Source organism: Mesoplodon bidens (genome assembly GCF_964165515.1).
Source record: "Mesoplodon bidens genome assembly, chromosome: 3".
NCBI lineage: Eukaryota > Metazoa > Chordata > Mammalia > Artiodactyla > Ziphiidae > Mesoplodon > Mesoplodon bidens.
In genome coordinates, this window is record NC_138178.1 from 133363469 (window position 1) to 133389882 (window position 26414).

Consider the following 26414-nt stretch of genomic DNA (forward strand, 5'->3'; position numbering starts at 1 on the left):
AAACACTTTAACCTTACTTCTGCCCTCCAGAGACACTAAATGGAATGGTAGAGGTTCTAGAAATTGGAGGGATGGGGGAGAGAAGAAGAAATTCTCAGAAGGTCCAAGTAAAATAGAATAAGTCATTTAAGATGTAGTCACAACTCCAAATGTTGGAGCATGTATGGAGCCACAAGACTTCTTACTGCTGGTGAGAATGTAAAATGGCACAGACACTTCGGAAAATAGTTTGGTAGCATCTTCAAAAGTTGAACATACACTTATCATATGACCCTGGAATATCATTCCTAGATATTCACCTAAGGGAAATGAAAACATGTCAAAAGACTTGTACATGAATATTCATAGCAGCTTTATTCATAAGAGTAAGAAAAACTGGAAACAACCTAGAATGTTCATCAGTAGGTGAATCAATTTTTTTTTAAAAATGTATTATAGTCATACAATGGAATACTGCCTAGCAATAGAAAGGAATGTACTACTGATACATGCAACAAAATAAATGAATATCAAAAACATTATGTTGATCAAAAGAGGCCAGACAATACAGGCTACATATGGTATGTTTCCATTTAAATCAAACTCTAGTAAAGACAAGTCTAATCTATAATAGATGCAGGAGTGGTTGTCTGGGGATGGAAGTGGAGGTAGGGATTGATTGGGAAAGAGCACAAGGGAGCCTGTTTGGAAATTTTCTACATTATGATTTATCTGGTAGTTACAGGAGTGTAGAAATTGATCAAAACACACTACACCGTACACTAGAATGTGTCTATTTGTTACATGTAAATTGTGCCTCAAATAAAATTGATTTTAAAACTTTAGTTACAGGAATTAACAAAATGATGATAATGTGGTTCAGAACCACTTCACTGTGTTGCAAGTAATTATGGCAAGAAGTGAAATTACTTCAGAGTGGTTTTAAAAAGTGCTAATATGAGGCTAATTGCTCTGTCATCAGTGAGTGAGTGGTTAGATGTTTGAAGTCCCTGTAAAGGAATTCCCTCTATTTTTCAGGTGAACCATGCACACACAGACATAAACTAAGATGAGATATACAGGGGAGAAAATTAAAGTGAGAAACTCCTTATCCTAATTTCTAGCTTTCAGTTCAACAGTTCTGTTGGGCTAATGTTTATTGGTTCTGCCAGGTACAGGGTGTTCTAGGATGAAAACACAATGCCAGCCCGTTAAGGGTGAACAAACAGTCTAGCAAAAGACCCAGTGATCTTGTCAAGGACTCAGCACAGTGGGCTTTGTTAACAATGATGATAACAATAACAACTACTGTTTATTGCGTGTTTACGTTGTGGCAGGCATTGAGCTCCGTGATTGTCATATTATCTCATTTCATCTTCCCAACAGCTTTACAACAGGGGTGCTGTTAGTTCCCTGTTTTTTAGAAGATGCAGCAGAGGTTCAGAGATGCTAAGTAACTTACCCAAGATTACACAGTTAATGAGTAGTAAATGGCAGAGTTGAAATCTGCTCATAACCATTATGTTGTAGCCCAAACGCGGAATATGTGTAATATTAATGGAGGACGATTATTTGACTTGAAGGGTTCAAAAAACATTACAGTTTGTCCAACCTGATCAGACCCCTCTCAAATTCCAAGTGGCAAGAGAAGCACAGTTTTCCTCCCCAGTAGATACTATTGTTACTTTGTCCAGCTTCTCTTAAAGACTGTCTTTCTGGACAAAGCCTGGGCTCTCTGTAATTCCTTACACTGACATTCTTCCACCAGGGGAGCCTGCAGAGCTGAATAATGTTCTTGGGTTTGTGTCTCTAATCTTGTCACTGATTACTCCTAACTTTTCCTGGCAAGGCTCCTGCCAGGCTATTTCAGGAAACAAAAATTCATTACACACATCCTTATTGATTTTCCCTCTTCTTTGCTTATTACTGAAATGCTTTTCCCTCCATCTCTTGAAGAAACAGCATTGCAATTACTGGAAGCTTGCTCTCCCAGCAGCCTACCCCCAGGACCAAGAGGGTCTTGCTGATGTTCCTAGGAGGGGCGGGTGGAGGGGCCAGAGCCACACGTCCCTACTCTGCTGTCCTCCAGGAGTGAGCTGGTTGACTGCTTCATTCTAAAGTTGCTCCTAGGTGAGTGACTTAGTAATATCTCATCAGGTAAACACCAGAACAGTGTCTAGTGATTGCCCGAGGTTACTGGTTTCCTTTCTCAGTAGTTTTGGGTATGAATGCTGCAATGAGTATCACAGGAAAGCCCACCCAGCTTTGGTTGCTAGCTCGGGAATATTTGACTTACCCAGGGGTCAAAAGAACAAGAGAATCTAATTTTTATTGAATGAATTAATACATTATTGAAAATATTCTTATTGAGTACTTATTATGCACTAGGCTCTGGGGACACATGTGACCAAGACAGCCTTGCTCTGTGTTCTCAGGGATTTTATAGTCTGGTAAGGGATATAAACAATAGCAAAAACAATAAAAATAATGAAGTCAAAACACAAAATAATAAAATTACAAGTTGCAATAAATGTAGTGTCAGAACAGAAGGTGGCTGAGATAAAAAATAAAAAGCTAGATATTGTTTTAAACACATTCACATACAATATCACTAACCTGCCAAACATCCACGAAGCACCTGTTCTCCCTGATCCTAGACACATTAAGTAGTCTGTTCCATGTGACACAAGGGGAGCTGCATGCAAGACCAGTGTTTTTTTTTTGCAGTGTGTAAGTTTTGTTTGGGTCCTAATTCAAACAAACTTAAAAATTTGTAAGGCAGTTGGGGAAATGTGAACAGTAACAGAATACTTGATGATATTAAGAAATCGTTAGATTTTTTAAAGTGTTATAATTTTAAAAAAATTATTCTTTTAGAGCTATATATTGAAATACTTACAGATTAAATGACATGATGTCTGAAATTTACATCAAAATATCCTAGAGGCAGGGCAGGGAATAGGTAAGGGAACAGATGAAACAAGGTTGGCCAGAAGCAGATAATTGTTGAAACAGGGTGATCGGTGTGGAGGTTCTTTATACTGTTCTCTCTTTCTTTTTAAAAATATGGGCAAAGAACCTAGGTTCTGTAATCAGATTGCCTGGGTTCAAATCCATCTATTAGTTGTATAACTCATCTTATAGAATTGAAGATTTGAATGAGAATAGGTTTTTGTGGTAAAATATACATAATATAAAATTTACTACTGATACTTTAGCCATTTTTAAATGTACAATTGAGTGGCTTTAAGTACATTCACAATATAGTGCAGTCATCACTGCCATCCATTTCCAAAATTTTTAAATCATTCCAAACAGAAACTCTCCTCATTAAACAATAACTCCCCATTCTCCCCTTCTCCTGGCCCCTGGCCACCTTGCTGTTCTACTTTCTGTCTCTATGAATTTGCCTAGTCTTGGTACCTCATATAAGTGGAATCATTCAATATTTGTATTATTGTGTCTGGTTTGCTTCACTTAGCATAATGTTTTCAGGGTTCATCTAGTTGTAGCATATGTCAGAATTTCCTTCCTTACTGAGGCTGAATAATATTCCAGTGTATTAGTATATACCACATTTTAGTTATTCATTCATTCATTGAAAGAACATTTTTAAAGAATTTAGAAAACAGTTTAGCATAGGAGCTTGCTAAATGGCACCTAGTGATTATTATTGTTGTTATAGGAGAAATGCTAGAAGAAAAATTTAATCAATTTTTAAGCAATATTTTAACCATATTTGTTTTTGGGTAGACGGATTCTGTTTTGTTTTTTTTACCATAGGCTTTGCATTTCTTGGTGATGTGGTTTGATAATTCAAAAATCATTTTAAATACACATACATGCATTATAGCTACTCCTTTCTGTCTTTATATATATATATATATATATATATATATATTTTTTTTTTTTTGCAGTACACAGGCTTCTCACTGTTATGGCCTCTCCCGTTGCGGAGCACAGGCTCCGGACACACAGGCTTAGCGGCCATGGCTCACGGGCCTAGCCGCTCCATGGCATGTGGGATCTTCCCAGACTGGGGCACAAACCTGTGTCCCCTGCATCGGCAGGCGGACTCTCAACCACTGCGCCACCAGGGAAGCCCTGTCTTTATATTTTTACCAAACTATTTAAAAAAGTTGTATACATACTATCTCAACTACATATTTTTTTAAATTTTTAAATTTTATTTTATTTACTTTTTTAAACAGCAGGTTCTTATTAGTCATCCATTTTATACACATCAGTGTATACATGTCAATCCCAATCTCCCAGTTCATCCCACCACCACCCTCACCCCCAGCGGCTTTCCCCCCTTGGTGTCCATACATTTGTTCTCTACATCTGTGTCTCAACTTCTGCCCTGCAAACTGGTTCATCTGTACCATTTTTCTAGGTTCCAAATATATGGGTCAATATACGATATTTGTTTTTCTCTTTCTGACTTACTTCACTATGTATGACAATCTCTAGACCCATCCACGTCTCTACAAACAACCCAGTTTCGTTCCTTTTTATGGCTGAGTAATATTCCATTGTATATATGTACCACATCTTCTTCATCCATTTTTCTGTCGATGGGCATTTACGTTGCTTCCACGACCTGGCTATTGTAAATAGTGCTGCAGTGAACATTGGGGTGCATGTGTCTTTTTGAATTATGGTTTTCTCTGGGTATATGCCCAGTAGTGGGATTGCTGGATCATATGGTAATTCTGTATTTAGATTTTTAAGGAACCTCCATACTGTTCCCCATAGTGGCTGTATCAATTTACATTCCCACCAGCAGTGCAAGAGGGTTCCGTTTTCTCCACACCCTCTCCAGCATTTGTTGTTTGTAGATTTTCTGATGATGCCCATTCTAACTGGTGTGAGGTGATACCTCATTGTAGTTTTGATTTGCATTTCTCTAATAATTAGTGATGTTGAGCAGTGCTTTTCATGTGCTTCTTGGCCATCTGTATGTCTTCTTTGGAGAAATGTCTACTTAGGTCTTCTGCCCATTTTTGGATTGGGTTGTTTGTTTTTTTAAAATTGAGCTGCACCAGCTGTTTATATATTTTGAAGATTAATCCTTTGTCTGTTGATTCATTTGCAAACGTTTTCTCCCATTCTGAGGGTTGTCTTTTCATCTTGTTTATGGTTTCCTTTGCTGTGCAAAAGCTTTGAAGTTTCATTAGGTTCCATTTGTTTATTTTTGTTTTTATTTCCATTACTCTAGGAGGTGGATCAAAAAAGATCTTGCTGTGATTTATATCAGAGTGTTCTTCCTATGTTTTCCTCTAAGAGTTTTATAGTGTCCGGTTTTACATTTAGGTCTCTAATCCATTTTCAGTTTATTTTTGTGTATGGTGTGAGGGAGTGTTCTAATTTCATTCTTTTACATGTAGCTGTCCAGTTTTCCCAGCACCACTTATTGAAGAGGTTGTCTTTTCTCCATTGTATATCCTTGCTTCCTCTGTCATAGATTAGTTGACCATAGGTGCATGGGTTTATCTTTGGGCTTTCTATCTTGTTCCATTGATCTATGCTTCTGTTTTTGTGCCAGTACCATATTGTCTTGATTATTGTAGCTTTGTAGTGTAGTCTGAAGTCAGGGAGTCTCATTCCTCCAGCTCTGTATTTTTCCCTCAAGACTACTTTGGCTATTTGGGGTCTTTTGTGTCTCCATACAAATTTTAAGATTTTTTGTTCTAGTTCCATAAAAAATGCCATTGGTAATTTGATAGGGATAGCATTGATTCTGTAGATTGCTTTGGGTAGTATAGTCATTTTCCCAATGTTGAGTCTTCGAATCCAAGAACATGGTATATCTCTCCATCTGTTGGTATCATCTTTAATTTCTTTCATCGGTGTCCTATAGTTTTCTACATACAGGTCTCGTCTCCCTAGGTAGGTTTATTCCTAGGTATTTTATTCTTTTTGTTGCAATGGTAAATGGGAGTGTTTCCTTAATTTCTCTTTCAGATATTTCCTCATTAGTGTATAGGAATGCAAGAGATTTCTGTGCATTAATTTTGTATGCTGCAGCTTTACCAAATTCATTGATTAACTCTAGTAGTTTTCTAGTGGCATCTTTAGGATTCTCTATGTATAGTATTATGTCATCTACAAACACTGACCGCTTTACTTCTTCTTTTCTGATTTGGATTCCTTTTATTTCTTTTTCTTCTGTGATTGCTGTGGCTAAAACTTCCAAATCTATGTTGAATAATAGTGGTGAGAGTGGACAGTCTTGTCTTGTTCCTGAAATTATAGGAAATGGTTTCAGTTTTTCACCATTGAGGATGATGTTGGCTGTGGGTTTGTCATATATGGCCTTTATTATGTTGAGATAGGTTCCCTCTATGCCCAATTTCTGGAGAGTTTTTATCATAAATTGCTGTTGAATTTTGGCAAAAGCTTTTTCTGCATCTATTGAGATGATCCTATGGTTTTTGTTCTTCAATTTGTTAATATGGTGTATCACATTGATTGATTTGCGTATATTGAAGAATCCTTGCATCCCTGGGATAAATCCCACTTGATCATGCTTTATGATCCTTTTAATGTGTTGTTGTATTCTGTGTGCTAGTATTTTGTTGAGGATTTTGCATCTATATTCATCAGTGATATTGGTCTGTAATTTTTTTTTTTGTAGTATCTTTGTCTGGTTTTGGTATCAGGGTGATGGAGGCCTCATAGAATGAGTTTGAGAGTGTTCCTTCCTCCACAATTTTTTGGAAGAGTTTGAGAAGGATGGGTGTTAGCTCGTCTCTAAATGTTTGATAGAATTCATCTGTGAAACTATCTGATTCTGGACTTTTCTTTGTTGGAAGATTTTTAATCACAGTTTCAATTTCATTACTTGTGATTGGTCTGTTCATATTTTCTATTTCTTCCTGGTTCAGTCTTGGAAGGCTATACCTTTCTAAGAATTTGTCCATTTCTTCCAGGTTGTCCATTTTATTGGCATAGGGTTGCTTGTAGTAGTCTCTTAGGATGCTTTGTATTTATGTGGTGTCTGTTGTAACTTCTTCTTCTTAATTTTAATTTTATTGACTTGAGTCCTCGCCCTCTTTTTCTTGATGAGTCTGGATAATGGTGTATCAATTTTGTTTATCTTCTCAAAGAACCAGCTTTTAGTTTTATTGATCTTTGATATTGTTTTCTTTGTTTCTATTTCATTTATTTCTGCTCGGATCTTTATGATTTCTTTCCTTCTGCTAACTTTGGGTTTTGTTTGTTATTCTTTCTCTAGTTCTTTTAGGTGTAAGGTTAGATTGTTTATTTGCGATTTTTCTTGTTTCTTGAGGTAGGCTTGTATAGCTATAAACTTCCCTCTTAGAACTGCTTTTGCTTCATCCCATAGGTTTTGGATCATTGTGTTTTCATTGTCATTTGTTTTTAGGTATTTTTTGATTTCCTCTTTGATTTCTGCAGTGATTTCTTGGTTACTTAGTAACGTATTGTTTAGCCTCCATGTATTTGTGTGTTTTACATTTTTTCCCCTGTAATTCATTTCTAATCTCATACCGTGTGGTCAGAAAAGATGCTTGATATGATTTCAATTTTCTTAAATTTACTGAGGTTTGATTTGTGACCCATGATGTGATCTATCCTGGAGGATGTTCTGTGCGCACTTGAGAAGAAAGTGTAATCTGCTGTTTTTGGATGGAATGTCCTATAAATATCAATTAAATCTATCTAGTCTATTGTGTCATTTAAAGCTTCTGTTTCCTTATTTATTTTCATTTTGGATGATCTGTCCATTGGTGTAAGTGAGGTGTTAAAGTTCCCCACTATTATTGTGTTACTGTCGATTTCCTCTTTTATAGGTGTTAGCAGTTGCCTTATGTATTGAGGTGCTCCTATGTTTGGTGCATATATATTTATAATTGTTTTATCTTCTTCTTGGATTGATCTATGTAGTGTCCTTCCTTGTCTCTTGTAACATTTATTTTAAAGTCTATTTTATCTGATATGAGTATCGCTACTCCAGCTTTCTTTTGATTTCCATTTGCATGGAATATCTTTTTCCATCCCATGACTTTCAGTCTGCATGTGTCCCTAGGTCTGAAGTGGGTCTCTTGTAGACAGCATATATATGGGTCTTATTTTTGTATCCATAAAGCAAGCCTGTGTCTTTTGGTTGGAGAATTTAATCCATTCATGTTTAAGGTAATTATTGATATGTATGTTCCTATGACCATTTTCTTAATTGTTTTGGGGTTGTTTTTGTAGGTCCTTTTCTTCTCTTGTGTTTCCCACTTAGAGAAGTTCCTTTATCATTTGTTGTAGGGCTGGATTGGTGGTACTGAATTCTCTTAGCTTTTGCTTGTCTGTAAAGCTTTTGATTTCTCCATGAAATCTGAATGAGATCCTTGCCGGGTAGAGTAATCTTGGTTGTAGGTTCTTCCTTTTCATCACTTTAAGTATATCATGCCACTCCCTTCTGGCTTGTAGAGTTTCTGCTGAGAAATCAGCTGTTAACCTTATGGGAGTTCCCTTGTATGTTATTTGTCGTTTTTCCCTTGCCGCTTTCGATAATTTTTCTTTGTCTTTAATTTTTGCCAATTTGATTACTGTGTGTCTCGGCGTGTGTCTCCTTGGGTTTATCCTGTATGGGACTCTATGAGCTTCCTGGACTTGGGTGGCTATTTCCTTTCCCATGTTAGAGAAGTTTTCGACTATAATATCTTCAAATATTTTCTCTGGTCCTTTCTGTCTCTCTTCTCCTTCTGGGGCCCCTGTAATGTAAATGTTGTTGCGTTTAATGTTGTCCCAGAGGTCTCTTAGGCTGTCTTCATTTCTTTTCATCCTTCTTTCTTTTTTTTTTTTAAGGAATTTTTATTATTGTTTTTATTAGTTTCTGCTTTATAACAAAGTGAATCAGTCATACATATACATCTGTTCCCACATCCCTTCCCTCATGCATCTCCCTCCCTCCCACCCTCCCCATCCCACCCCTCCAGGCAGTCACAAAGCACCAAGCTGATCTCCCTGTGCTCTGCGGCTGCTTCCCACTATCTATCTACCTTACGTTTGGTAGTGTATATATGTCCATGCCTCTCTTTCGCTTTGTCACAGCTTATCCTTCCCCCTCCCCATATCCTCAAGTCCATTCTCAAGTAGGTCTGTGTCTTTATCCTGTTTTACCCCTAGGTTCTTCATGACATTTTTTTTTAATTCCATATATATGTGTTAGCATACGGTACTTGTCTTTCTCTTTCTGACTTACTTCACTCTGTATGACACACTCTAGGTCTATCCACCTCATTACAAATAGCTCAATTTCGTTTCTTTTTATGGCTGAGTAATATTCCATTGTATATATGTGCCACATCTTCTTTACCCATTCATCCGATAATGGACACTTAGGTTGTTTACATCTCCGGGCTATTGTGAATAGAGCTGCAATGAACATTTTGGTACATGTCTCTTTTTGAATTATGGTTTTCTCAAGGTATATGCCTAGTAATGGGATTGCTGGGTCATATGGTAGTTCTATTTGTAGTTTTTTAAGGAACCTCCATACCGTTCTCCATAGTGGCTGTACCAATTCACATTCCCACCAGCAGTGCAAGAGTTTTCCCTTTTCTCCACACCCTCTCCAGCATTTATTGTTTCTAGATTTCTTGATGATGGCCATTCTGACTGGTGTGAGATGATATCTCATTGTAGTTTTGATTTGCATTTCTCTAATGATTAATGATGTTGAGCATTCTTTCATGTGTTTGTTGGCAGTCTGTATATCTTCTGTGGAGAAATGCCTATTTAAGTCTTCTGCCCATTTTTGGATTGGGTTGTTTGTTTTTTTGCTATTGAGCTGCATGAGCTGCTTATAAATTTTGGAGATTAATCCTTTGTAAGTTGCTTCATTGGCAAATATTTTCTCCCATTCTGAGGGTTGTCTTTTGGTCTTGTTTATGGTTTCCTTTGCTGTGCAAAAGCTTTTAAGTTTCATTAGGTCCCATGTGTTTATTTTTGTTTTTATTTCCATTTCTCTAGGAGGTGGGTCCAAAAGGATCTTGCTGTGATTTATGTCATAGAGTGTTCTGCCTATGTTTTCCTCTAAGAGTTTGATAGTTTCTGGCCTTACATTTAGGTCTTTAATCCATTTTGAGCTTATTTTTGTGTATGGTTTTAGGGAATGATCTAATCTCATACTTTTACATGTCCCTGTCCAGTTTTCCCAGCACCACTTATTGAAGAGGCTGTTCTTTCTCCACTGTACATTCCTGCCTCCTTTATCAAAGATAAGTTGACCATATGTGCGTGGGTTTATCTCTGGGCTTTCTATCCTGTTCCATTGATCTTTCTGTTTTTGTGACAGTACCACACTGTCTTGATTACTGTAGCTTTGTAGTATAGTCTGAAGTCGGGGAGCCTGATTCCTCCAGCTCCGTTTTTCGTTCTCAAGATTGCCTTGGCTATTCGGAGTCTTTTGTTTTTCCAAACAAATTTTGAAATTTTTTGTTCTAGTTCTGTGAAAAATGCCATTGGTAGTTTGAGAGGGATTGCATTGAATCTGTAGATTGCTTTGGGTAGTAGAGTCATTTTCACAATATTGATTCTTCCAATCCAGGAGCATGGTATATCTCTCCATCTATTTGTATCATCTTTAATTTCTTTCATCAGTGTCTTATAATTTTCTGCATACAGGTCTTTTGTCTCCTTAGGTAGGTTTATTCCTAGATATTTTATTCTTTTTGTTGCAATGGTAAATGGGAGTGTTTCCTTGATTTCACTTTCAGATTTTTCATCATTAGTATATAGCAATGCCAGAGATTTCTGTGCATTAATTTTGTATCCTGCAACTTTACCAAATTCATTGATTAGCTCTAGTAGTTTTCTGGTAGCATCTTTAGGATTCTCTATGTATAGTATCATGTCATCTGCAAACAGTGACAGCTTTACTTCTTCTTTTCCGATTTGGATTCCTTTTATTTCCTTTTCTTCTCTGATTGCTGTGGCTAAAACATCCAAAGCTATGTTGAATAAGAGTGGTGAGAGTGGGCAACCTTGTCTTGTTCCTGATCTTAGTGGAAATGGTTTCAGTTTTTCACCATTGAGGACGATGCTGGCTGTGGGTTTGTCATATATGGCCTTTATTATGTTGAGGAAAGTTCCCTCTATGCCTACTTTCTGCAGGGTTTTTATCATAAATGGGTGTTGAATTTTGTCGAAAGCTTTCTCTGCATCTATTGAGAGGATCATATGGTTTTTCTCCTTCAATTTGTTAATATGGTGTATCACGTTGATTGATTTGCGTATATTGAAGAATCCTTGCATTCCTGGAATAAACCCCACTTGATCATGGTGTATGATCCTTTTAATGTGCTGTTGGATTCTGTTTGCTAGTATTTTGTTGAGGATTTTTGCATCTATGTTCATCAGTGCTATTGGCCTGTAGTTTTCTTTCTTTGTGACATCCTTGTCTGGTTTTGGTATCAAGGTGATGGTGGCCTCGTAGAATGAGTTTGGGAGTGTTCCTCCCTCTGCTATATTTTGGAAGAGTTTGAGAAGGATAGGTGTTAGCTCTTCTCTAAATGCTTGATAGAATTCGCCTGTGAAGCCATCTGGTCCTGGGCTTTTGTTTGTTGGAAGATTTTTTATCACAGTATCAATTACAGTGCTTGGGATTGGTCTGTTCATATTTTCTATTTCTTCCTGATTCAGTCTTGGCAGGTTGTGCATTTCTAAGAATTGGTCCATTTCTTCCAGGTTGTCCATTTTATTGGCATAGAGTTGCTTGTAGTAATCTCTCATGATCTTTTGTATTTCTGCAGTGTCTGTTGTTACTTCTCCTTTTTCATTTCTAATTCTATTGATTTGAGTCTTCTCCCTTTTTTTCTTGATGAGTCTGGCTAATGGTTTATCAATTTTGTTTATCTTCTCAAAGAACCAGCTTTTAGTTTTATTGATCTTAGCTATCATTTCCTTCATTTCTTTTTCATTTATTTCTGATCTGATTTTTATGATTTCTTTCCTTCTGCTAACTTTGGGATGTTTTTGTTCTTCTTTCTCTAATTGCTTTAGGTGCAAGGTTAGGTTGTTTATTCGAGATGTTTCCTGTTTCTTAAGGTGGGATTGTATTGCTATGAACTTCCCTCTTAGAACTGCTTTTGCTGCATCCCATAGGTTTTGGGTCGTTGTGTCTCCATTGTCATTTGTTTCTAGGTATTTTTTAATTTCCTCTTTGATTTCTTCAGTGATCACTTCATTATTAAGTAGTGTATTGTTTAGCCTCCATGTGTTTGTATATTTTACAGCTCTTTTCCTGTAATTGATATCTAGTCTCATAGCATTGTGGTCGGAAAAGATACTTGATACAATTTCAATTTTCTTAAATTTACCAAGGCTTGATTTGTGACCCAAGATATGATCTATCCTGGAGAATGTTCCATGAGCACTTGAGAAAAATGTGTATTCTGTTGTTTTTGGATGGAATGTCCTATAAATATCAATTAAGTCCATCTTGTTTAATGTATCATTTAAAGCTTGTGTTTCCTTATTTATTTTCATTTTGGATGATCTGTCCATTGGTGAAAGTGGGGTGTTAAAGTCCCCTACTATGATTGTGTTACTGTCGATTTCTCCTTTTATGGCTGTTAGTATTTGCCTTATGTATTGAGGTGCTCCTATGTTGGGTGCATAAATATTTACAATTGTTATATCTTCTTCTTGGATCGATCTCTTGATCATTATGTAGTGTCCTCCTTTGTCTCTTCTAGTAGTCTTTATTTTAAAGTCTATTTTGTCTGATATGAGAATTGCTACTCCAGCTTTCTTTTGGTTTCCATTTGCATGGAATATCTTTTTCCATCCCCTTACTTTCAGTCTGTATGTGTCTCTAGGTCTGAAGTGGGTGTCTTGTAGACAGCATATATATGGGTCTTGTTTTTGTATCCATTCAGCCAATCTGTGTCTTTTGGTGGGAGCATTTAGTCCATTTACATTTAAGGTAATTATCAATATGTATGTTCCTATTCCCATTTTCTTAATTGTTTTGGGTTCGTTATTGTAGGTCTTTTCCTTCTGTTGTGTTTCTTGCCTAGAGAAGTTCCTTTAGCATTTGTTGTAAAGCTGGTTTGGTGGTGCTGAACTCTCTCAGCTTTTGCTTGTCTGTAAACGTTTTAATTTCTCCATCAAATCTGAATGAGATCCTTGCTGGGTAGAGTAATCTTGGTTGCAGGTTTCTCTCCTTCATCACTTTAATTATGTCCTGCCACTCCCTTCTGGCTTGTAGAGTTTCTGCTGAGAGATCAGCTGTTAACCTGATGGGGATTCCCTTGTGTGTTATTTGGTTTTTTTCCCTTGCTGCTTTTAATATGATTTCTTTGTGTTTACTTTTTGACAGTTTGATTAATATGTGTCTTGGCGTATTTCTCCTTGGATTTATTCTGTATGGGACTCTCTGTGCCTCCTGGACTTGCTTAACTATTTCCTTTCCCATATTAGGGAAGTTTTCAACTATAATCTCTTCAAATATTTTCTCAGTCCCTTTCTTTTTCTCTTCTTCTTCTGGAACCCCTATAATTCGAATGTTGGTGCATTTAATGTTGTCCCAGAGGTCTCTGAGACTGTCCTCTGTTCTTTTCATTCTTTTTTCTTTATTTTGCTCTGCAGCAGTTATTTCCACTATTTTATCTTCCACCTCACTTATCCGTTCTTCTGCCTCAGTTATTCTGCTATTGATCCCGTCTAGAGTATTTTTCATTTATTTATTGTATTTTTTTTTTTTTTTTTTCTTTTTGCGGTATGCGGGCCTCTCACTGTTGTGGCCTCTCCCGTTGCGGAGCACAGGCTCCAGACGCGCAGGCCCAGAGGCCATGGCTCACGGGCCCAGCCGCTCCGCGGCATATGGGATCCTCCCAGACCGGGGCACGAACCCGTATCCCCTGCATCGGCAGGCGGACTCTCAACCACTGCGCCACCAGGGAGGCCCTATTTATTGTATTTTTAATCGATGCTTGATTCATCTTTAGTTCTTCTAGGTCCTTGTTAACTGTTTCTTGCCTTTTGTCTATTCTCTTTCCAAGATTTTGGATCTTGGAAATAGAATCTTGGATCATCTTTACTATCATTATTCTGAATTCTTTTTCAGGTAGACTGCCTATTACCTCTTCATTTGTTAGGTCTGGTAGGTTTTTATCTTGCTCCTTCACCTGCTGTGTGTTTTTCTGTCTTCTCATTTTGCTTATGTTACTGTGTTTGGGGTCTCCTTGTTGCAGGCTGCAGGTTCTTAGTTCCCGTTGTTTTTGGTGTCTGTTCCTAGTGGCTAAAGTTGTTTCAGTAGGTTGTGTAGGCTTCCTGGTGGGGGGGACTAGTGCCTGTGTTCTGGTGGTTGAGGCTGGATCTTGTCTTTCTGGTGGACAGGTCCACGTCTGGTGGTGTTTTGGGGTGCCTGTGGCCTTATATTTTTAGGCAGCCTCTCTGCTAATGGGTTGGGTTGTGTTCCTGCCTTGCTAGTTGCTTGGCATAGGGTGACCAGCACTGTAGCTTGCTGGTCTTTGACTGAAGCTGGGTGCTGGTGTTGAGATGGAGATCTCTGGGAGATTTTCGCTGCTTGATATTATGTGGAGCTGGGAGGTGTCTTGTGGACCCGTGTCCTGAAGTTGGCTCTCCCACTTCAGAGGCACAGCACTGACTCCTGGCTGCAGCAGCAAGAGCCTTTCATCTACCCGGTGTAAAACATTCTGCTCTCACATTGGATGCTCTTCACCTTTGCTTTCATTAATAGTAGTTGCCACAGGATTCTGTGACATCCCAGGAGTTGCTCGGAGCCACTGTGGTGCTGGGAGACCTTGGAATTGGGACTCGCGCCTTCCCCTGTCCAGCCGCTAGCCTCATCCTTCTTTTTTTATTCTGTTCTGCACTGACACTATTCTGTCATTTATCCGTTCTTCTGCCTCAGTTATTCTGCTATTGATTCCTTCTAGTGTAGTTTTCATTTCAGTTATTGTACTGTTCATCTCTGTTTGTCCTTTAATTTTTTTAGGGCTTTGTTAAACATTTCTTGCATCTTCTCTTTCTTTGCCTCCATTCTTTTTCTGAGGTCCTGGATCATCTCCACAATCATTATTCTGAATTCTTTTTCTGGAAGGTTGCCTATCTCCACTTCATTTAGTTGTTTTTCTGGGGTTTTATCTTGTTCCTTCATCTGGTACATAGCCCTCTGCCTTTTCATCTTGTTTGTCTTTCTGTGAATGTGGTTTTCATTCTACAGGCTTCAGGATTGTAGTTCTTCTTGCTTCTGCTGTCTTCCTTCTGGTGGATGAGGCTATCTAAGAGGCTTGTGCAAGTTTCCTGATGGGAGGGAGTGGTGGTGGGTAGAGGTGGCTTTTGCTCTGGTGGGCAGAGCTCAGTAAAACTTTAATCTGCTTGACTGCTGATGGGTGGGGCTGGGTTCCCTCCCTGTTGGTTGTTTTGCCTGAGGCAACCCAACACTGGAGCCTACCTGGGCTCTTTTGTGGGGCTAGTGGCGGACTCTGGGAGGGCTCACGCCAAGGAGTACTTCCCAGAACTTCTGCTGTCAGTGTCCTTGCCCCCACGGTGAGCCACAGCCACCCCCGCCTCTGCAGGAGACCCTCGAACAGTAGCAGGTAGGTCTTGTTCAGTCCCCTGGGGTCACTGTTCCTTCCCCTGGGTCCCGATGTGCACACTACTTTGTGTGTGCCCTTCAAGAGTGGAGTCTGTGTTTCCCCCATTTCTGTCGAAGTCCTATAGTCAAATCCCACTAACCTTCAAAGTCTGATTCTCTAGGAATTCCCCCTCCCATTGCCAGACCCCCAGGTTGGGAAGCCTGACATGGGGCTCAGAACCTTCACTCCAGTGGGTGGACTTCTGTGGTATAAGTGTTCTCCGGTCTGTGAGTCACCTACGCAGCAGTTATAGGATTTGATGTTACTGTGAGTGAGCCTCTCTTACCGTTTCATTGTGGCTTCTCCTTTGCCTTTGGATGTGGGGTATGCTTTTTGGTGAGTCCCAGTGTCTTCCATTTGATGATTGTCCAGCAGCTAGTTGTGATTCTGGTGTTCTCGACAGAGGGAGTGAGAGCACGTCCTTCTACTCCGCCATCTTGGTTCCAATTCAAGACCACTGCTTTTTCCCTGGGCTGTGTTTCAAGGTGCAGGAGACCCCCTCTGCCACCCGGGGGGATGTGGTCAAGTTTCCAGACTACTGTAAGCCCTAGGTGCAGTTCTGCTGTCCTCTCTGCAAGCTCCCTGTCTGCCAGAAAAAAAAAAGGGAAAAGCAAGTCCTCCAAACAAATAAATGGTGGACTGGATAGAATTGACTCCTTGGGGAAGGCCTCATACTGTTTGTGAGTGATCCAGGCCAGACCTTGTCTTGGTTTCCAGTGGCGAGTTCTGCAGGGGGTGCCTTGTGGCTGGAGGTGGTCTCTTGGCCAGCTCTGGGGGGCTGCCCTCCTGGACCCAGAGCCATGTGCCCTCTAGATTTTTTTTAAATTAATTTTTATTGAAGTATAGTTGATTTACAATGTTGTGTTAGTTTCTGCTACACAAGAAAATTAATCAGTTATACACACACATATATTCACTCTTTTTTACGTTCTTTTCCCATATAGATCATTACAGAGTACTGAGTAGAGTTCCCTGTGCTATACAGTAGGTCCTTATTAGTTATCTATTTCATATATACTAGGGTGTTTATGTCAATCCAGTCTCCCAGTTTATCCCCCCCGCTTTCCCTCTTGGTGACCATAGGTTTGTTTTCTACATCTGTAACTCTGTGTTTTATAAATAAGTTGATTTACACCATTTGTTTTTAGATTTCACATATAAGCGATATATATTTGTCTTTCTCTGTCTGACTTCCATCCATGTCACTGCAAATAGCATCATTTCATTCTTTTTTATGGCTGAATAGTATTCCATTGTATATATGTACCACATCTTTCTTTTTATTTTTTAACATCTTTATTGGAGTATAATTGCTTTACAATATTGTGTAAGTTTCTGCCATATAAAAAAGTGAATCACAGGGCTTCCCTGGTGGCGCAGTGGTTGAGAGTCCGCCTGCCGATGCAGGGGACATGGGTTCGTGCCCCGGTCCGGGAAGATCCCACATGCCGTGGAGCGGCTGGGCCCGTGAGCCATGGCCGCTGAGCCTGCGCATCCAGAGCCTGTGCTCCGCAACAGGAGAGGCCACAGCAGTGAGAGGCCCGCGTACTGCAAAAAACAAACAAACAAACAAACAAAAAAAAAAAAGTGAATCAGTTATATGTATACATATATCCCCATATCCCCTCCCTCTTGCATCTCCCTCCCACCCTCCCTATCCCACCCCTCTAGGTGGTCACAAAGCACTGAGCTGATCTCCCTGTTTAATGCACCTGCTTCCCACCAGCTATCTATTTCACATTTGGTAGTGTATATATGTCCATGCTACTCTCTCACTTCGTCCCAGCTTACCCTTCACCCTCCCCATGTCCTCAAGTCCATTCTCTACATCTACATCTTTATTCCTGTCCTGCACCTGGGCTCATCAGAACCATTTTTTCTCTTGTTTTTTTTTCAGATTCCATATATATGTGTTAGCATATGGTATTTGTTTTTCTCTTTCTGACTTACTTCACTCTGTATGACAGTCTCTAGGTCCATCCACCTCACTACAAATAACTCAATTTCGTTCCTTTATATGGCTGAGTAATATTCCATTGTATATATGTGCCACATCTTCTTTATCCATTCATCTGTCAGTGGACACTTAGGTTGCTTCCATGTCCTGGCTATTGTAACTAGAGCTGCAATGAACATTGTGGTACATGACTCTTTCTGAATTATGGTTTTCTCAGGGGAAATCCCTGTAGTGGGATTGCTGGATCATATGATAGTTCTATTTTTAGTTTTTTAAGGAACCTCCATACTGATCTCCATAGTGGCTGTATCAATCTACATTCCCACAAACAGTGCAAGAGGGTTCCCTTTTCTCCATACCCTCTCCAGCATTTATTGTTTGTAGATTTTTTGATGATGGCCATTCTGACTGGTGTGAGGTGATACCTCATTGTAGTTCTGATTTGCATTTCTCTCATGATTAGTGATGTTGAGCATTCTTTCATGTGTTTGTTGGCAATCTGTATATCTTCTTTGGAGAAATGTCTATATAAGTCTTCTGCCCATTTTTGGATTGGGTTGTTTGTTTTTTTGATATTGAGCTGCATGAGCTGCTCATAAATTTTGGAGATTAATCCTTTGTCAGTTGCTTCATTTACCAATATTTTTTCCCATTCTGAGGGTTGTCTTTTTCTCTTGTTCATGTTTTCCTTTGCTGTGTAAAAGCTTTTAAGTTTCATTAGGTCCCATTTGTTTATCGTTGTTTTTATTTCCATTTCTCTAGGAGGTGGGTCCAAAAGGATCTTGCTGTGATTTATGTCATAGAGTGTTTTGCCTATGCTTTCTTCTAAGAGTTTTATAGTGTCTGGCCTTACATTTAGGTCTTTAATCTATTTTGAGTTTATTTTTGTATATAGTGTTAGGGAGCGTTCTAATTTCATTCTTTTCAATGTAGCTGTCCAGTTTTCCCAGCACCATTTAGTGAAGAGGCTGTCTTTTCTCCATTGCATATTCTTGCCTCCTTTATCAAAAATAAAGTGACCGTATGTGCGTGGGTTTATCTCTGGGCTTTCTATCCTGTTCCATTGATGTATATTTCTATTTTTGTGCCAGTACCATACTGTCTTGATTACTGTGGCTTTGTAGTATAGTCTGAAGTCTGGGAGCCTTATTCCTCCAGCTCCGTTTTTCTTTCTCAAGATTGCTTTGGCTTTTCAGGGTCTTTTGTGTTTCCATACAAATTGTGAAATTATTTGTTCTAATTCTGTGAAAAATGCCATTGGTAGTTTGATAGGGATTGCATTGAATCTGTAGATTGCTTTGGGTAGTATAGTCATTTTCACAACGTTGCTTCTTCCAATCCAAGAACATGGTATATCTCTCCATCGGTATGTATCCTCTTTAATTTCTTTCATCAGTGTCCTATAGTTTTCTACATACAGGTCTTTTGTCTCCTTAGGTAGGTTTATTCCTAGGTATTTTATTCTTTTTGTAGCAATGGTAAATGGGAGTGTTTCCTTAATTTCTCTTTCAGATTTTTCATCATTAGTGCGTAGGAATGCCAGAGATTTCTGTGCATTAATTTTGTATCCTGATACTTTACCAAATTCATGGATTAGCTCTAGTAGTTTTCTGGTGGCATCTTTAGGATTCTCTATATATAGTATCATGTCATCTACAAACAGTGACAGCTTTACTTCTTCTTTTCTGATTTGGATTCCTTTTATTTCTTTTTCTTCTGTGATTGCTGTGGCTAAAACTTCCAAAACTATGTTGAATAAGAGTGGTGAGAGTGAACAGTCTTGTCTTGTTCCTGAAATTATAGGAAATGGTTTCAGTTTTTCACCATTGAGGATGATGTTGGCTTTGGGTTTGTCATATATGGCCTTTATTATGTTGAAGTAAGTTTCCTCTGTGCCTACTTTCTGGAGGGGTTTTATCATAAATGGGTGTTCAATTTTGTTGAAAGATTTTTCTGCATCTATTGAGATGATCATATGGTTTTCTCCTTCAGTTTGTTAATATGGTGTATCACATTGATTGATTTGCATATATTGAAGAATCCTTGCATTCCTGGGATAAACTCCACTTGATCATGGTGTTTGATCCTTTTATTGTGCTGTTAGATTCTGTTTGCTAGTGTTTTGTTGAGGATTTTTGCATCTATGTTCATCAGTGATATTGGCCTGCAGTTTTCTTTCCTTGTGACATCTTTGTCTGGTTTTGGTGTCAGTGTGATGGTGCCCTCATAGAATGAGTTTGGGAGTGTTCCTCCCTCTGCTATATTTTGGAAGAGTTTGCAAACGATAGGTGTTAGCTCTTCTCTAAATGTTTGACAGAATTTACCTGTGAAACCATTTGGCCCTGGGCTTTTGTTTGTTGGAAGATTTTTAATCACAGTTTCAATTTCAGTGCTTGTGATTGGTCTGTTTATATTTTCTGTTTCTTCCTGGTTCAGTCTTGGAAGGTTGTGCTTTTCTAAGAATTTGTACATTTCCTCCAGGTTTTCCATTTCATTGGCATAAAGTTGCTTGTAGTAATCTCTCATGATCCTTTTTATTTCTGCAGTGTCAGTTGTTACTTCTCCTTTTTCATTTCTAATTCTATTGATTTGAGTCTTCTCCCTTTTTTTCTTGATGAGTCTGGCTAATGGTTTATCAATTTTGTTTATCTTCTCAAAGAACGAGCTTTAAGTTTTATTGAGCTTTGCTATTGTTTCCTTCATTTCTTTTTCATTCATTTCTGATCTGATCTTTACGATTTCTTTCCTTCTGCTAACTTTGGTTTTTTGTTGTTGTTGTTCTTCTTTCTCTCATTGCTTTAAGTGTAAGGTAAGGTTGTTTATTTGAGATGTTTCTTGTTTGTTGCATAGGATTGTATTGCTATAAACTTCCCTCTTAGAACTGCTTTTGCTGCATCCCATAGGTTTTGGGTCATCGTGTTTTCATTGTCATTTGTTTCTAGGTATTTTTTGATTTCCTCAGTGATATCTTGTTTATTAATAGTGTATTGTTTAGCCTCCATTTGTTTGTATTTTTTACAGATTTTTTCCTGTAATTGATATCCAGTCTTACAGCGTTGTGGCCAGAACAGATTACTTCTTAGGATTTCAATTTTCTTAAATTTACCAAGGCTCGATTTGTGACCCAAGATGTGATCTATCCTGGAGAATGTTCCATGAGTTCCATTATAGGATGGAATGTCCTATAAATATCAATTAAATTCATCTTGTGTAATGTATGATTTAAAGCCTGTGTTTCCTTATTTATTTTCATTTTGAATGATCTGTCCGTTTGTGAAATTGGGGTGTTAAAGTTCCCTGTATGATTGTGTTAATGTCGATTTCTCCTTTTATGGCTTTTAGCATTTGCCTTATGTATTGAGGCGCTCCTATGTTGGGTGCATAAATATTTACAATTGTTATACCTACTTCTTGGGTTGATCCCTTGATCATTATATAGTGTCTTTCTTTGTCTCTTATAAAAGTCTTTATTTTAAAGTAAATTTTGTCTAATATGAGAATTGCTACTCCAGCTTTCTTTTGTTTCCATTTGCATGGAATATCTTTTTCCATACTCTCACTTTCATTCTATATGCCTCACTAGGTCTGAAGTGGGTCTCTTGTAGACAGCATATAAACAGGTCTTGTTTTTGTATCCAGTCTATGTCTTTTGGTTGGAGCATTTAATCCATTTACATTCTAGGTGATTATCGATATGTATGTTCCTATTACCATTTTCTTAATTGTTTTTTTTTTTTTTTTTTTTTTTTTTTTTTTTTTTGGCGTACGTGGGCCTCTCACTGTTGTGGCCTCTCCTGTTGCAGAGCACAGGCTCCGGATGCGCAGGCCCAGCGGCCATGGCTCATGGGCCCAGCCACTCCGCGGCACGTGGGATCCTCCTGGACCGGGGCACGAACCTGTGTCCCCTGCATCGGCAGGCGGACTCTCAACCACTGCGCCACCAGGGAAGCCCCTGGGTTTGTTTTTTAGGTCTTTTCCTTCTCTTGTGTTTCCTGCCTAGAGAAGTTCCTTTAGTATTTGTTGTACAGCTGGTTTGGTGGTGCTGAATTCTCTTAACTTTTGCTTGTCTGTAAAGATTTTAATTTTTCCTTCAAATCTGAATGAGATCGTTGTTGGGTAGCGTAGTCTTGGTTGTAGGTTTTTCCATTTCATCACTTTAAATATGTCCTGCCACTCCCTTTTGGCCTGCAGAGTTTCTGCTGAAAGATCCGCTGTTAACCTTATTTGGATTCCCTTTTATGGTATTAGTTGTTTTTCCCTTGCTGCTTTTAATATTTTTTCTTTTTATTTAATTTTTGGTAGTTTGATTAATATGTGTCTTGGCATGTTTCTCCATGGATTTATCCTGAATGGGACTCTCTGTGCTTCCTGGACTTGACTGAGTATTTCCTTTCATATGTTAGGGAAGTTTTCAACTACAATCTCTTCAAATATATTCTCAGACCCTTTCTTTCTCTCTTCTTCTTCTGGGACCCCTATAATTCGAATATTGGTGCTTTAATGTTGTCCCAGGGGTCTCTGAGACTGTCCTCAATTCTTTTCATTCTTTTTTCTTTATTCTGCTCTGTGGTAGTTATTTCCCATATTTTATCTTCCAGGTCACTTATCCATTGTTCTGCCTCCATTATTCTGCTATTGATTCCCTCTGGAGAATTTTTAATTTCATTTATTGTGTTGTTCATCATTGTTTGTTTGCTCTCTAGTTCTTTAGTTCTTTGTTAAGCGTTTCTTGTATTTTCTCCATTGTATTTCCAAGGTTTTGGATCATCTTTACTATCATTACTGTAAATTCATTTTCAGGGAGACTGCCTATTTCCTCTTCATTTGTTTGGTCTGGTGGATTTTTACACTGCTCTTTCATCTGCTGTGTGTTTCTCTGTCTTCTCCTTTTGCCTAACTTACTGTTTTTGCATCTCCTTTTCACAGGCTGCACATTCGTAGTTCCCTTTGTTTCTTGTGTCTGCCCCCAGTGGGTAAGGTTGGTTCAGTGGCTTGTGTTGGCTTTTGTGGAGGACACTGGTTCCTCTGTTTCTGCTTGGGGAGGTGGGGCTGGATCTTATCTTTCTCGTGGGCAGGGCTGCATCTGATGGTGTGTTTTGGGGTGTCTGTGAACTTAGTATGATTTTAAGCAGCCTCTCTGTTAATGGGTGGGGTTGTGTTCCTGTGTTGCTAGTTGTTTGGCATGGGGTGTACAGCACTGGAGCTGCTGCCTGTTGGGTGGAGCCGGGTCTTAGCGTTGAGACAGAGATCTCTGGGAGAGTTCTCTGGAGTCCAATTTCCTGAACTCAGCTCCCCCCTCAGAGGCTCAGGCCTGACACTAGGCCGGAGCAACAAGACCTTGTCAGTCACATGGCTCAGAAGAAAAGGGAGAAATAAAGAAAGAAAAAATAATAATTAAAAAAAATGGAGAGAGCAACCAAACCAATAAACAAATCCGCCAATGATAATAGGCGCTAAATCTATACTAAGATAAACATAAAAATCAGAAACAAGTCAGTCGCAGACAGCAAACCCAAAGTCTACAGTTGCTCCCACAGTCCACCGCCTCAATTTTGGGTTGATTCGTTGTCTATTCAGGTATTCCACAGATGCAGGGTACCTCATGTTGATTGTAGGGATTTAATCTGCTGCTCCTGAGGCTCCTGGTAGAGATTTCCCTTTCTCTTCTATGTTCGCACAGCTCTCGGGGTTCAGCTTTGGTTTTGGCCCCACCTCTGTGTGTAGGTCGTCCTCAGGATTCTGTTTCCACCCAGACAGGACAGGGTTAAAGCAGCGGCTGATTAGGGGGCTCTGGCTCCCTCATGCCAGGGGGAAGGAGAGGTACGGTAGTTATAATTGGAATGCAGGATGAGCCTGCGGCGGCAGAAGCTGGCATGACATTGTAACAGCCTGAGGTGCACTGTGTGTTCTCCCAGGCAATTTGTCCCTGGATCACGGGATCCTGGCAGTGGCAGGCTGCACACTGGGGGTGCAGCATGTGGATAGTGATCTGTGCTTGCACACAGGAATCTTGGTGGCTGCAGCCACAGCATTAGCGTTTCAGGCCTGCCTCTGGTGTCCGAGCTGACAGCCGTGGCTTGCACCTGTCTTGGGAGCTCATTTAGGTGGTGCTCTGCCTTCTGTGGGCAGACAGGGAAGGAATCCCCTCTCCTTGCGCACCTTGAAACAGTGGTCTCTTGCCTCTTAGGTGGGTCCAGTGTTTTTCCCGGACTCCCTCCCAGCTAGCAGTGGCATACTAGGCCCCTTCAGGCTGTGTTCCCACAGCCAACCCCAGTCCTCTCCCTGGGATCTGACCTCTGAAGCCCCAGCCTCAGCTCCCAGCCCCCGCCCACCCTTGCCCTCTGCACCCCTGTTGCTGCGCTCTCCTCCATGGCTCTGAAGCTTCCCCGCACCCACCCCCGATCCCCACCCGTGAAGGGGCTTCCTAGTGTGTGGAAACTTTTCCTCCTTCACATCTCCTTCCCAGAGGTGCAGTTCCCATCCCTATTCTTTTGTCCTTGTTTTTTCTTTTTTCTTTTGCCCTACCCAGGTACATGGGGATTTTCTTGCCTTTTGGGAATTCTGAGGTCTTCTGCCAGAGTTCAGTAGGTGTTCTGTAGGAGATGTTCCACATGTCGATATATTTTTGATGTATTTGTGGGGAGGAAGGTGATCTTCATGTCTTACTCCTCTGCTGTCTTGAAGGTCCCCGGTCGGTATATCTTATTTTTCTCTCTTCAGTCAACGTTTTCTTTAGTTTTAGAAAGTCACTCAGGGGCTTCCCAGGTGGCGCAGTGGTTGAGAGTCCGCCTGCCGATGCAGGGAACACGGGTTCGTGCCCCGGTCTGGGAGGATCCCACATGCCGTGGAGCGGCTGGGCCTGTGAGCCATGGCCGCTGGGCCTGCGCGTCCGGAGCCTGTGCTCCGCAGTGGGAGAGGCCACAGCAGTGAGAGGCCCACGTACCGCAAAAAAAAAAAAAAGAAAGTCACTCAGCTGACAGTGTCTCACTACTCTGCACACTGACCCCAAACTTTTGTTCCTACTGGTCTAAGTCATTCATGTTCCTACCTGTGTTAGTTTGTTGATGTCTTCTAGTAAGCCACATCTTCTTTATCCTTTCATCCATTGATGGACATTTACATTGTTTCCACGTCCTGGTTCTTGTAAATAGTGCTGCAATGAACATTGGGGGTGCATGTATCTTTTCAAAGTATGGTTTTCTCTGGATATATGCCCAGGATTGGAGTTGATGGATCATATGATAGCTTTATTTTTAGTGTTTTTTTTTTTAAGAAATCTCCATACTGTTCTCCATAGTGGCTGTACCAATTTACATTCCCACCAACAGTGTAGGAGGTTTCCTTTTTCTCCACACCCTCTCCAGTATTTACTGTTTGTAGATTTTTTGATGATGGCCATTCTGACTGGTTAGACTATACTACAAAGCTACAGTAATCAAAACAGTATGGTACTGGCGCAAAAACAGAAAATAGATCAATGGAACAGGATAGAAAGTCCAGAGCTAAACCCATACACCTATAGTCACCTAATCTATCACAAAGGAGGCAAGAATATACAATGGAGAAAAGACAGTCTCTTCAATAAGTGGTGCTGGGAAAATTGGACAGCTGCATGTAAAAGAATGAAATTAGAACATTCTCTAACACCATACACAAAAACAAACTCAAAATGGATCAAAGACCTAAATGTAGGGCCAGACACTATAGAACTCTTAGAGAAAAGCTTAGGCAGAACACTCTTTGACACAAATCACAGCAAGATCCTTTTTGACCCACCTCCTAGAGAAATGGAAATAAAAACAAAAATAAACAAATGGGACCTAATGAAACTTCAAAGCTTTGCACAGCAAAGGAAACCATAAACAAGACAAAAAGACAACCCACAGAATGGGAGATAATATTTGCAAATTAAGCAACAGACAAGGGATTAATCTCCAAAATATACAAACAGCTTATGCAGCTCAAATTCAAAAAGCAAACAACTCAATCAAAAAATGTGTAGAAGGTCTAAGTAGACATTTCTCCAAAGAAGACATACAGATGGCCAAAAAGCACATGAAAAGCTGCTCAACTTCACTAATTATTAGAGAAATGCAAATCACAACTACAATGAGGTATCACCTCACACCAGTCAGAATGGCCATTGCCCTCTAGGTTTTTGCATAGCCTATTCTTCACAGTGCCAAGCTGCCTCATCTCAACTCAGAGTTATTTACATCCCTGCTCTGGCCTCTCCACCCAGTCAGGGCTGCCAGCCCCTTCTCTCAGGTAGAAGTGGGAGTTGAGGCCATTCGGTCTGGGAGAACACAGTTGGGGTCGCAGGCACCCACCGGGGTGGAGGGGGCTACTGGGAGGCGACCCCCAGGCTCGGGTCTCAGATCGCACACCCTGCAGAGCAGGAAGCAGTCAGGAAACGCTGGGTAATATGTCCAGGGCCAGAGTAGACCCATTTGTTAACGTGTGCACACTCCTGGAGGGCGCTGGGAAATCTTAGGCCTGGGCCAAGCGAGTGGAGGGAGTGTGGGTGGAGGGGTCTGTAAGGGGAGGTTGGGCGTGGGCTGGGGGAGCCTGCTGCCAGGCTGCCAAGAGGTTGGTGATGTGTTCTGCTGCTGCCAGTCCGCACTCCATAACAACAGCTGACTCACTCTCCCATCACTCTCTCCTTTTGTGGAATGCACATACATACTCACACAGAAGCACCTCACAGGTTACAGTCAGATGTGCAAAAAAAACCCAAAACAAAACCATAATCTCTCATGGCAAAAACAATTTCCATCTCAAGCCCATGGTGGAAAACTCCACTTCATTCTTTCCAAGTAGTCTTGGTCACTGCAGTGTTTTTCAGAATTTTC

General features: G+C 40.0%; 1 long non-coding RNA gene across 1 annotated transcript in view; it reads left to right on the forward strand.

Annotated features, from left to right (window-relative positions):
• The window catches only part of LOC308614328, a 236911-nt gene that overhangs the window by 168294 nt on the left and 42203 nt on the right, over window positions 1-26414 (forward strand). The gene's annotated exons all lie outside the window — the stretch shown is intronic.